Source organism: Odontomachus brunneus, unplaced genomic scaffold (assembly GCF_010583005.1).
Source record: "Odontomachus brunneus isolate Ranch 3 - 2012 unplaced genomic scaffold, Obru_v1 Obru_scaffold_054, whole genome shotgun sequence".
In the NCBI taxonomy this organism is placed as follows: Eukaryota; Metazoa; Arthropoda; class Insecta; order Hymenoptera; family Formicidae; genus Odontomachus; species Odontomachus brunneus.
This window is the reverse complement of record NW_022639504.1, coordinates 1,282,814-1,295,353: the sequence shown is the minus strand read 5'-3', so window position 1 is coordinate 1,295,353 and position 12,540 is coordinate 1,282,814. Positions and strand designations below refer to the sequence as shown.

Below are 12,540 nucleotides of genomic sequence, written 5' to 3'. Positions count from 1 at the left end.
ACAATAAAGCCGTAACTTCACTCGCCATAAAGTCGTAATTTGCTATGTTGCAATGACACGAGTTATACACCATCGCATTACTAAAATTACAAGGAAGCGTAATTTATACGCTTTTCTTATGAGTCAATAAAAGCTACGCAATATTGCAATAAAAAGTACGTAAATTTAGATAGACGACTTGTTTTATGTTAATCTACTACTTTATGTTAAACTACCGCGTAATATGCGTAAAAGGCATAATTTTGTCGTTGTGCTTCACATTCGTATATTTGTATCTATACTTCATATTTATATCTCTCCATTTTTTTTGTGTCGTTTGCACCATGGTTAAATAAAATGCATTATTTAACGTTCTTGACAACGTTGGAATTATAACGTTGGATAACAGGTGTAATAAACAAATTGAATTTCAGGCCACAGCAAAGTTACGCAATGTTAATTTGAGTTACTAACTATATAAATCTTTGCTATTAATATACTTTCCCTACTTCTGGGAGCATTGTGCCTCTTTTATCCATAGTTGCTCTGTTTTATTCATTTTTCGATCGCGCGCAGTTAGAAGACTTCTTCATTAGAGACTTAACTTTCGCGGGGCGATGTATTTGCATTTATATAAGCTTGACCGTAAGAAAGATAATGTTTTTAAATTAACGAGAATCGATATGCCTTGATGTGCTTTGCAATCTCATAAATATTAAGATCTTCTACGTTTATCAAGTTTTGAAATGCACAGCTGATAATTGTCGTTCAATCAATTTTATCACATCAATCGCATTATATATCCTTTCAAAAGTATCGTCCATTGTTCATTTATACTCATTTTATTTCAGTTTACTGTGTCATATAGTTTCGTGGATCTAAAACCAATAGAAAATTATTTTGTTGTAAATGACAAAATGTTTTTTCATTCTTAAAATCCAGTATATATATGTATATACATTAATAAAACTTTGTCTATTTTTCACAAGTTCTCGTTTGGCTAAAGGCACAATTCGATAATTCCGTCCAGGACCACTTTATCAGCCAATTCCAAGACGAGTTGCCTTTGGTTTGGTCACTCCCTTTGCAGCTTCAGCATTCTAGATCAAAGTAAATCCATGTAGCCCTTCGTAAATTACCTGTCGAGGGAGTCGCAGGTGCGACAAGAAGGCTACCGCAATTCCCTTCCGCGAAGGATGCCCCGACGACGTCGTTGTAACCCGCGGGTCTTCCCGCGCGTCTCACGATGTTACGTAGACATGCATGCATATAAGACGTTGCCATTAAATCACGAACATTTGCATATTGTGGGCGAAGGGCGGTTCCCTAACCTGGGAAGAGGCGAACTCGAGGGGTAAGAGAAACGATCCCGTTGGTATGAGCGTGCTGTCGAAACTGCGTTACATGTATGATGTACTGAGTGCTATTTCTAACCGAAACGTCCATTAAGTAATTCTCTCCTCTCCTTCTCTTTGTCTCTGTTTCTCTCTCCTTTCATCCTTTCCTCTCTCTCTCTCTTTCTCTCTCTCTCTCTCCCTTTCTCTTTCTCTCTCTCGTGCATCGAGCTTTATGCCACGAAACTTACCACACATACAAGACTGTTCCCAGGGCGACTTTACAGAAACTCGAGAAAATATACTCGTCCGTCATCATTTGTCGTCTGCAAAAGTAGCAAGATCAAATTGCACACGATGCGCCAGAAATGTCGCGATGATACGAGGACTTTTCAGATAATGTTCCGTGCCACACACGGCACATGATAGTAACTTAAAGTACAGTAATTTAAAAATTTAAATTCGGATAATTTGAGTGGAGATGAAAACGGGAGCGTGGCACTTAAATATTGTATAAATGGAACACTGCAACATGCTCTAATGAGCTCGGCTTAATAGGCTTCGCGTTTTCATAGTAATTTCGACGGGCTTTGTTCCGGCGTGCTGTGTACGAGAATAGTCAGTCGGCGGTAATAGTCGGCACGCCGGAAACGATCGCGGACAACAAAACAGAACAGTGCGAAATGCATAAGGTTTTTTGTATTTTTCATTATTTTTATTTATAATATTTAATGCATGCGTTCCGAACGTTTCATTCGCTTCCTCGATTTAATCCTCCATCCGTAACTGCATATAATATTTCGCGTGATAAATTCAATCGCAGCCTGATAACTGAAGGATCTTTACTGCATTTTTAAAAGTAATCATGATTACGAAAGTCTCTCTCTCTCTCTCTCTCTCTCTCTCTCTCTCTCTCTCTTTGTTTCTTTCTCTTTTTGTCCCTCAGACTATGTAGATTCTATGTATTTTCCTTCGCGTACATCAAAGCGCGCAAGGCAACGATTGCATCTGTAATTTTTATACAATTGCGCAACGCTGAGTTATAATGTTTACAATTTAATTAAGATACACGCGAAACTCGAAACGGCCCACATCCACTTTGATGCTTCGTGATATCCGCGGGGATGTTATTTTTGTTGTCGCCGCGTAAAGTATTCTCTCGCTAGTAATAGACGCGCGTGACTCGATCGCTCGAAGGCTGTTTTCACGGGGCGTATCGAGGTCCTCCACCAGGCCTTGAATTACTATACAGGCGCGACACATCCCTATTTTCTACCCCTTCTACGCTCACGCTCGGCTCTGCCTGCCTGCCTGGCTGCCTGCGTCTCTCCGACGTAAAGTATGACGCGCGGAGTAATTTTAATTACGCGATGCAGCGGCCCTGAATTGTTGCTACCGGGGAGCCTCAGACATATTGGACTAATTCATGTCATTCAAGCGACACTTATTAAACCCGGGAATGCCGTCGGCCTTAGTCCTGGCAGAATGCGGGATGGAGACGCGCGAAGAGAGGGCGAAGGACGTGGCGGCGCCGGTGTGCGACGAATGTCGCCGGCCACGGTGCGAATTTGCTGCTCCGCGAGAATCGAGAATTCAAAGTTGATCATCGTCCGTGGCTGTTATATGTCGAGCATTCCCGATGTACGATTATCCTCGCGTATGACGATGTCGCCTACTGTCTTTCATCGAAGTAGAAAAGAATTTTGCAATTGACCTGAGGTAAAATTAATTCAGCATATCGTTTCCAGATGCAAAAACTTCGTGAAAATTAACCTTTCCGCTTCCACAAATATGTCTCTTATAATAGTTGAGTTGGTATTTCAAAATTGATAATAATTTACAAAGTGAATGAAACTATATAAAAAAATACATTACAAAGACTTGAAAGTCCTCGAGAAAAATATCGATATTTATTTATCCCAATAGTGTTTTTCAATGCGATAAACATATACAATAATGAATTTCTATTCATATGTGAGCGTCTCGAAAATCAAACTGATCGCACTTCTTGTGAATTTCTTAATCTCAGCGTGAGAACACACGATTAGCGCTGAACTTCCCAACATTAAGAAATGCACAAAAATGCAATTGAGTCATTTTGGCTTCCAAGACACTGGTATGTTCCCACAGTGGCAAAAAGATTGATTCGAAATGACGAAAAACGTACGGGACGTCGCGAGAGCGACGCTGGGACGTGCCGTCGAAATTTGGGACGCGCGACGTAATTACGGGCACACTTTCCTCCGTCCACGGAGAACGATTCCCGAACCTATTAAAGCACCGCGCTCTAGAGGAAACGCGCTCGAATTAACTGTTTACCTCCTCGTCGGCGGAAAGAGCGAAGAAAAAAGCCGGGCCGCGTATTCCGGTACGATTTCACACAGCGGTAATTAGAGCCACGCACGCCAAGCATTAAAAAGTCATCGTCGAAAAAGAGCGACGTGCAGGCGCAAGCAGGCAGGCGGCCAGGTAGGCAGGCAAGCAGGCAGGCAGGCGGCCAGGCAGACAGGCAGGGAAGAAGAGAAGGGAGCGGAGAGACAGGACAAGAAGAGAGAAGTCCTGTAATAATCGGCCTGCTGTTGCTGCTGCGGACTTCGGTAACGAAGGCGAAACAAAACGCCGCACGATATAATCGGCGAATAATAATCGGCCGCGGCACCGTTATCGGATGGGCATAACGAGCGCTATCGTTAGGTTTTAATGAGCGCTAGCCCTAAATTAATATAACGACCCGCGGCACACCGTGACGACGGTACCGCGTAGGGCCCCGTGACGCGACACGGTAACCACGACGCCGTGACGATTTCGGACGTGTAGGACGCGCCGATTACTTCACCGACTAACTAATGTCCGGCGCGATCGTCGCGGTTAGGGATAAACTATTAATTGATTGTCGGACGTACGACTCGTTAGTCGATGACGTGTGGCCTGGGGTTTCTCTTCTTGTGTTTCTCGGTCGACGATCGCTTTAGACGCGAGCCACCCACGTCTCTGAGGCTCGCCCTCGCTACTACTCGTTTCGTTTTCGAAATTTATCGCCTGAACGAAGAAACAGCGAGAGCGAGAGAGCAAGAGAGACGCGATATCGGTGTTCATTATAACGGTGCGCCTCTTGATTAAAGTTATCAGCCGGTAATTAGTGATTAATTAAAAGAGCGTCTCTTAAGCGGATACTGCTTTTGTCGTGGCAACGACGAGGGGGGATCTTACGAATCGGTTGCTAATTGGTCGTAATTAGCGACGGGTACTTGATTCTCGATGTTATCACCGATCCCGCGATCGTTATAAGTTTTGACAGGTTAATCGCGCCGCATATAAATAAAATAAAAAAGACAGCAAGAAGAAGAGCAGAGAGAGAGAGAGAGAGAGAGAGAGAGAGAGAAAGAGAACGAGAGAAGTAAAGGAGAAAAAGGGGTAATTGGATACCCGCGGAGGAAGCGAACTCTCTCACTCTCTCGTTTCGTGTCGCTCCTTACTCGGAAGATTCATTAATTAATAGTGTCGTATACGCACGACGGCGCAGTGTGACGCACACGTGGTGCGTCGTAACACGATTTCCGTCGCGAGAACGCGTTTCACCGCGGTTCTGTAAATAATCGTCGCAGCTGCGGAGATAATTTTACAGCTCTTCCTCGACAGCATGATGTAAAACTACGCGCTACCAAAAATCGTAACACATTTAAACGAAATTATTTTCTGTTTTGCCGCTAATCGACACCACCAATCTGTCCCTTTTTAAAAAAATATATATATATATATATTTATTTAATCTATCTTCTTCTTTTCAAAATATTTTAGATCTTTTGTTCTAAAATTTTAAGTCTTTTTTTAAAAGAAAAAAAATATTTTGAATCTATCCTGTTGTGTGTTCGAAAAATATATATTTTAGTCTATTGTTCTATAAATAATTTTTTCTAAATAATTTTCTAATTTTCTTAGATGCTAGATTTAGATTATTTTCTTGTATCCTGAAAAAATATTTTTCTTTTCTAAAAAATATTTTAGACTTATCTTTTATTCTAAAGATATATTTTAGATTTCTCCTTTTTTCCAAGAAAATATTTTTATTTCTATAGTAAAATATTGTAAATATTTTTTTCCATGTCATCTGATATTATCATATCAAAATTCGTCGCGATGTCAACGTCTCGATAATCATCGAGTACGCGGCGGAGGCTCCGCCACGTTGATCGAATGAACGCGCGGGTGCGTCGACAGAAAGGGGACGATTTCTCGCTCGCGTCCGCAACGACGGCGGATCTCAGGGACATTTTCCGCGGCAACGCCGCGTAACATTGTAGCCGAGGAGGAATATAATGCGCGGTTTGATGCGCGGCACGGGACGGCACGCAAAGTCCACGCTAACATCAGCCTTCGTGCGTCGTTTCCGGAGGGAGGGCGCGCCGACTTCCCTTCTTTTCTACCTTGTAGCGTGTATGCGCGATCTTGTTCTCCCTTTCTTCCTGTGTGTATACGCGTATTTGCATACGGTACCACTGTAGCTCCCGCACTACGTCGCACTACGCTGTATTATTCGTCGTCAGAGAAGCTGAGTGTTTCCGCTGTCGACGACAACCTCGCGGCGCGAGTTCGCCGCGATGTTTTTTTCGCAATATTAATGATAAGCTTACACACAGGTCGTATGGTACGTAAGAACTACACTGCGCCGTGATAGAGGAAGACAGATAGAGAAAAAGAGGGAGGGGGAGAAGGGAGAGATACGTCGTCGATCTCTCTGTATGTACTTCCTTGTTGATTATCAAGGACGACCGCGTAATTATTGACAGCCTTGATGCATCGCGCGTCTCTGCCGGCCCAGCATGATTATCTCGACTACCAGCGCATCACGGCACTCGGACTCGCGGACGTTTCTCCTCGTCATTTGCTTGTTACTTAGGTTAGGTAGGATAGACTCAATGCCGATTCGCGTGAGAACGCGCGTAACATCATTCGGTATGATTAGATTTACTTAAGTATTCCTCGGAAATTCAGCCGAGGCTGATCAGCCGTTACAGCCTTGGAGAATCGCGGCGAAACTGCGAGGTCAAAGCGCCCGAGTTGTCGCCCCGGCTGGTACAATTTAACGGCGACTTCTCGTGACTCTAATTTCCGAAACGAGCGCGACACACTCGCTCTCATCGACCAAACCGTATTTAAATGTTCTCATTACTTCCGCCTACGGTAGAGCTTCGTACTGTAGGCGAGAGGGAGAGAGGGGGGAATTAATTATAAATTAGAATGAAAAGAAGTTTCGTCCCCGCGTTCCCGACACGATCGCGCCACGACGGCACGGCACACTTTTCGCGAGAGCAGCCTGTGTAGGGGAGAGTTGCTGGGGTCGTCTCTCCTGAGTCGTATCTCATCAATTTCCCTATTATTATTGAATATGGACGACAAATCCGACGATAAAAATGAAAAATGAAAGAGGAATGAGAAATATAAAGAAAAAAATGTTTAAGATTGTTCTGCGTGCTGTAAACATTAAAAATCAGATGTGATTTAGGAGACCGATACGGCAGCTCTGCCTTGTACAGTTGAAAGACTCAGTATTACATCGTCGCGCCCCATACAAAGCGCTTCGGCGCGCAATAGCGCGTCCTAATGCGTCATGATGCATAATAATGCATCATAATGCGTCATGGTACGCCATAATGCACGAAAATGATTCCCTGGCACAGGTAGAGGTTTTCTTTATTTCCTCACGACTGATAAACGCGATTTCCCGCCGGCTCCGACGCCGCAAAGTAATCGCGTTTGTTGGCGGTTCCGCGCGCCGCGCTAATTATCGATGAACCGTGAAATCAGCGGCTCGCCCAGCCGAGAGCGACGCGTTGCAAAGAGCGTCGCACATTTTCCGCGGCGTTTCCAAAAAAAAAAAAGAGAGCGAGGGAAGAAAGGGGACGAAAATAAAAGTCGCGAACGGACAATTCGGAGCATCGATTTTCGATCGGTGAGCGACGTCGCGCGAAAAGCACGCGCCGTATTTAACCCGGTTATACGTGGACAGCCACCGACTTTTCGACCGTGCTTCCCCATCAGCGCGACATTAACTCGTAATTCCCGAGAGCGAAGTCAATTTTCGCGGAGATCCATCGAGGCGAGCCGTTCCGCGCTCACGTGTATGAAATGTATTTTAAACGTTCACGAGAGCGCGTCGCGTCGCAGCGCGCGCTGCGATTTATAATAGTTGCCGCATAGTAATCTCTTCTCTCACACACACATACACACACACACACACACACACACAAGCACCGACTCCCACACAAAACACACGCTCTTCTTATACGTCACGGATCCAACGTTGGTGCGCGCAACGTCGTAGTGAGATACGAGACGTATCACGTATAATATATATATATATATATATATATATATATATATATATATATATATATATATATATATATATACACACACGTGATGGTACGTTCTGCAGTCTAGTCTAGCCTAGCTTAGCCTAGCCCACCCCGTCTCTACCCACCCCCGCGCTTCCTGTATGTCGTGGCATCGCGCGCATACTTCGTTACTGTACGAAAATTCATAGCACAGTACAACTACTACCACCACTAGCACCATCACCACCCTAGTATCGCGTTAGTATAGTCCCCTTAAGTACTGATCCAGCCTGTCAGAGCCACCCTCCACCCTACCCCGTTCCTCGAGCGAGGACGCGAGCTATTCACTCGCTCTCGCGAGTATCCATACTGTAAAGAAGATCCTTCTGGTACAGTATTACGAGGTCCCGTGGTGTCTAATATTTCCTCGGGACGACGACGGCCGGGTTTATTAACTCGCGCCCGGAAGCGCGCCGGAGGAAGCTGGTTACACACGCGACCTCGGCGACTTTGACCATGAAACAGGTAACGATTACGTTAATCACGGAACGCCGTCGTGCTTCCCATGGGAATCGTTCTCCTCGCAACATGCCTCCTGATGTGTGTGGATGTGGGCGCGCACGTCCCGATTGAGTGGTGCGTGTGTGCCTCGCGTGACGTCATCGGTCATAGTGCTTTCTAGTCGATGGTCACGAGGACCTGCCGGCGACGGATCGTGCATGTCTATGAGCTGGTGGACGATTAAGATTTTAATTACACGTTGACGATTGGCGTAAGAGCGTAACAACAACACACACGCACACATAGACACACGCATACAGATAAGCACACACGTGTAGCACGCAACGTGCCGTAACGCAACGCGGCTGTCGCACGTGCGCGTCGTAAATATCGAGCAAATTCCTCGAGCGTGTTTAACACGCGTGCTGCGATACGTCCTCTCGGATAGATGCAATCGCTCGTTTTCTCTGTCTCCCTCGCTCCATCATATCTATCCATCTTCGTCGGTTTTTCCCGCGCGCGCAATGAAATTACATCGCCGTGATGCAATGAACGAACGAACGAACGGACGGACGAACAAACGAACGAACGAACGGGGTCGGGCGGAGAAAATGGGAGGCTCTCTCGCGTTTACGATAAGCGCGACAACACCACGGCGTATCGCCGTCGCCGTCGTTCTCGTCCCCGTCGTCGTCATGACTCTTATTTTCGTAATTCGCGTACTGGCACGTCGCGTCGTGTAAATTGGATTGGCAGTGGCTCCCGTCGTAGACGTGCCGTGTTGTTGTCGGTTCTATTAATATGCCAACGGCGTATGCTATAAATTCTATTCCAACCCACCCCCGGTATACCTCGAGCAGCCTTGAGAGACAAGGACAATCGATCCTACCACCCTCCACGTGGACGAAACACGAGCGCGCGCGTACGTATATACATACCGTACGTATATACATACCGTACGTATATACATACCGCTTCGCACACTCTCACACACACACACATACACACACACATACATGCAAGCATCTATGTATATCAGCGCGTCGGCGGAAAAACGCGAGTTACGTTCGTGTATACGTATGTTACTGTGTGTCCGTGCCGCGAATTACCGTGCACAGCCCACTTTTTAAAATATTTACCCACCGACCGCGCCGGGAAAAAGCAATCGACCGTGCTCCCAACCGAGCGCTCCCGCCGACGATTAACCCGGCTCTTTGTCGGCGGCTTTATCGAAAATCGCCCGTGCGCTGTTTAGATACTACCACCTGTCGAAATTAATCGCGCCGCTCTTCCGCATCCGAATGCTGATCCACTGGCACCGGATGATTACTCCGAATCGCGACGCAAATCCGCGCGACGAAACGGCTCATATCCCGACAGGCATCCCATTTATCGAGTTTTATGCGTTTTTATGCGTTTATGGTCTCGAGGTGGTGAAGATACGCTGGATAAGGGATCGAATGAGCCGCATGATCAGCTTCCCCGCGAACAAGCTTTCGATCCAGATCGAGCGCGTTGATGGGGCCGGATTATTCCGATGGGATCTAGCGCTTATTACGCGATTTCAGGTACTTATTTTCCCGGGAAAGCACTGGAAGGGGCGACACTCTTCTCCGTTGCGGAGAGACCGTGGCTCGTCGATGCGGCCGCGATAGATGCGCGGATATTTCCACGGCCTGGTTCGACGAGGCGAGACGCTTCTGTCACCGCCTTGCCTTTGACCGGACCCATTAGCATCGACAAGTTCCAATTGCACGACGTCAATCCGCCACCGCTGACGTCATCGTGCCACCGCTCCTTTAACGTGCATCCGCGCAACGTGTATTTACGCTTTCACATACGTGTCCCGCGGTCAATCGCGACACGCGTGCCTGCGCGCATTACGCGCAAAACTCCTGGCAAAACACGGCTATTTATAGCGAGCGTGTCCCATTGGCGTAAGCGTTCTCTTCAATTAGCGGGAATGCATCTCGACATATCCCGGCGACAGCCGTCGCTTGACCCCGCGCGTCCAGCACGAATTGGTTTATAGCCGCATATTTTTTCCGGGCGCCTCGAAACGAGCGCCGAGCGTTGCGTTTTGCGACTGATTAAATCTACATTCCGTTTTCGAATCGTCGGGCGTTCGCGAAATTGCGCGTCCGACGGGGAATCGTAAGTTGGAGCGACGTCGATGACGACACGCCTGCGATGGATAGATGGATAGATTTGTTATGCGTTCTCTGGGAAAGTTCCCCAGAGGCGCAACGGAGTTGCGGTGAACAAAAAGTGGACGAGCAATATTTGTACAAAGCAACAGAAAAAAGGAAAAGAGAGCGGATGTTACATACACATGGATGTCAGGCAGCCGATGAACATTTTCTTCGACTAAAGTAATCGGCAAATCAAACTTAGTTATTTGTCATATATATAAAGTCACAAATAATTTCGTCGATTGATGAAATTAATTATTGGTCAAACTTTAATGTGATTGATTGTAAACTGATTAATAATAAATGTCATCAATCGATGAAGTTATTCGCAATTTTATACACAGAAAAAGCAACTCCGTTAGTGTGACAGAATTTACTTGGGGACCAAATGAAAAAACTCGATTGTAGGAACAGAAGATTTCTATAGAGTTTTTCGTCTGTGTGTGTACTCCCCATTCAGTTATATGAACTGAAGTTTTTTTTCCGTGTGACAATTAGTTTTGATGATTGATTTATCGGTTACTTTAGTCAAAGATCATCTTGATTGATTCATACTCATTGGTACACACGTTCAGCTTGACAAAAATAACTCCCTCGCGAGAAAAAACATCACAAAGTAAGAGAAGAAAGGAGAAAAGAGAGAATATTCAACACGAGAGAGGTCTTTAGCGCCGCGGTATCATTCGAGAGGGATCGAGCGACAAATTGAAGAAAGAAAAGACCGTCTATGGTATCCACGACAGTCAATTAGAGAGGATAATCCGCGCGAATTAGAGGATTTGCGCGCGTGCGAGTTGTGATCCTTCCTTTATCCGCGCCGATAACTCGTCGATAAATCGTCCAACGCGTTGTAGCGGCGATTCCAGAAAGGCAGCAATGTTGTTACGGTCGTCATAATTAACGCGCTGACGTTTAATACTCATTCGAGCGTGTATAATTAACGGCTTTAATTAACGAACAAACTCGTCTATTCGTATACGCGAGGCTACTGCGTATGGGAATACGCGCCCGCGCGCAGCCGTGCGCCCGCGGGAATTATTAGTAAATTATTAGCTGATTATTAGTAAATTATCATGCACGCGTAATTGAAGTAACGGGATTTAGGCACGACAAGCAAAAAGGACTCGACCGCTCTCTACGTCTTTGCGACGTACTCAGTTGCACGTACCTAAGGCACATTCGATACGTTCCCGTTGGATAAGCCACCGCGCCGCGTCGGCTCTGTATCGATATCGAAATGTCGACTTCCTCCTAGCCGTTGTAACTTTCGCGCGACGGGTGCGTTCATGCGAAAGCGAGCCTATCGGCGAACAGAGAAACGATATTACGAACGAGCGCCGATATCAAAGATCAGAAAGACGTCCCACAGCACGCCTCGCTAATTTCAGCTGAAACGCGAGCGAGCGAGCGCTTCCCCGCGCCGTGCACATTGTATCGCGGACTCGTGAATATCGATCGATGAACTTTCGAATGTGAGGATGCTCGTAAACAATCAGCTCGAGATCGTGACGCAAGATGAATCGCTCCGCGATCGCCAGCTCTATTAAGTGCAAATTTATTCGGCCATCGAGAAAGGCTCCTTTCCATACCGGAGAATGATTTATATGCCTAGCACGCGGCGCGGCACCTTAATGCGAGGAAAAGTATTATAAATAGAGTCTAATTCCCTCGGAGAGTAAATGTTTTACTAAAAACAGGAGAAGGTTTGAGAAACACGGGGAAGGATGGAGACAGAAAGAGAGAGAAAGAGAGAGGGGAAAGAAAAGAAACACAGGTGAAAGGAGGAGAAAGCACGCCTATTAAAACGCGATCACACATTGTCTATATTTTTACCGCGCGTGAAAAAGTGGTTTACGCGGCGTGTTTCGCACAGACACACGGATCATTGTTATCTACGTATGGTGATGCGCGCAACAATGGAATATCTGTATCGCGATATCGTCGACGAGGACGAGAAGCGGAACCGGTCGGTGAGAGACCGCGCTCCAGATTCGTTGACGGATTCGATCGTTGTCGTCATCGTCGTCGTCATCGTCCTCGTTGTTATCCAGCGTCGTGATTCGGCCAGAAAATTCCGGCGTACGACGCTCGTCACAATTTATTCTGACACGATCACGCGCTGCTGGACCGAGAGATAGAAGGAGAGAGAGAGAGAGAGAGAGAGAGAGAGAGAGAGAGAGAGAGAGAGAGAGAGAGAGA

At 46.2% G+C, this 12,540-nt stretch overlaps 1 protein-coding gene across 3 annotated transcripts in view; it reads left to right on the top strand.

The window, feature by feature from the left end:
• Positions 1-12,540, top strand: part of LOC116845649 (3-phosphoinositide-dependent protein kinase 1) — a 429,458-nt gene that overhangs the window by 108,854 nt on the left and 308,064 nt on the right. The window lies entirely within an intron of this gene.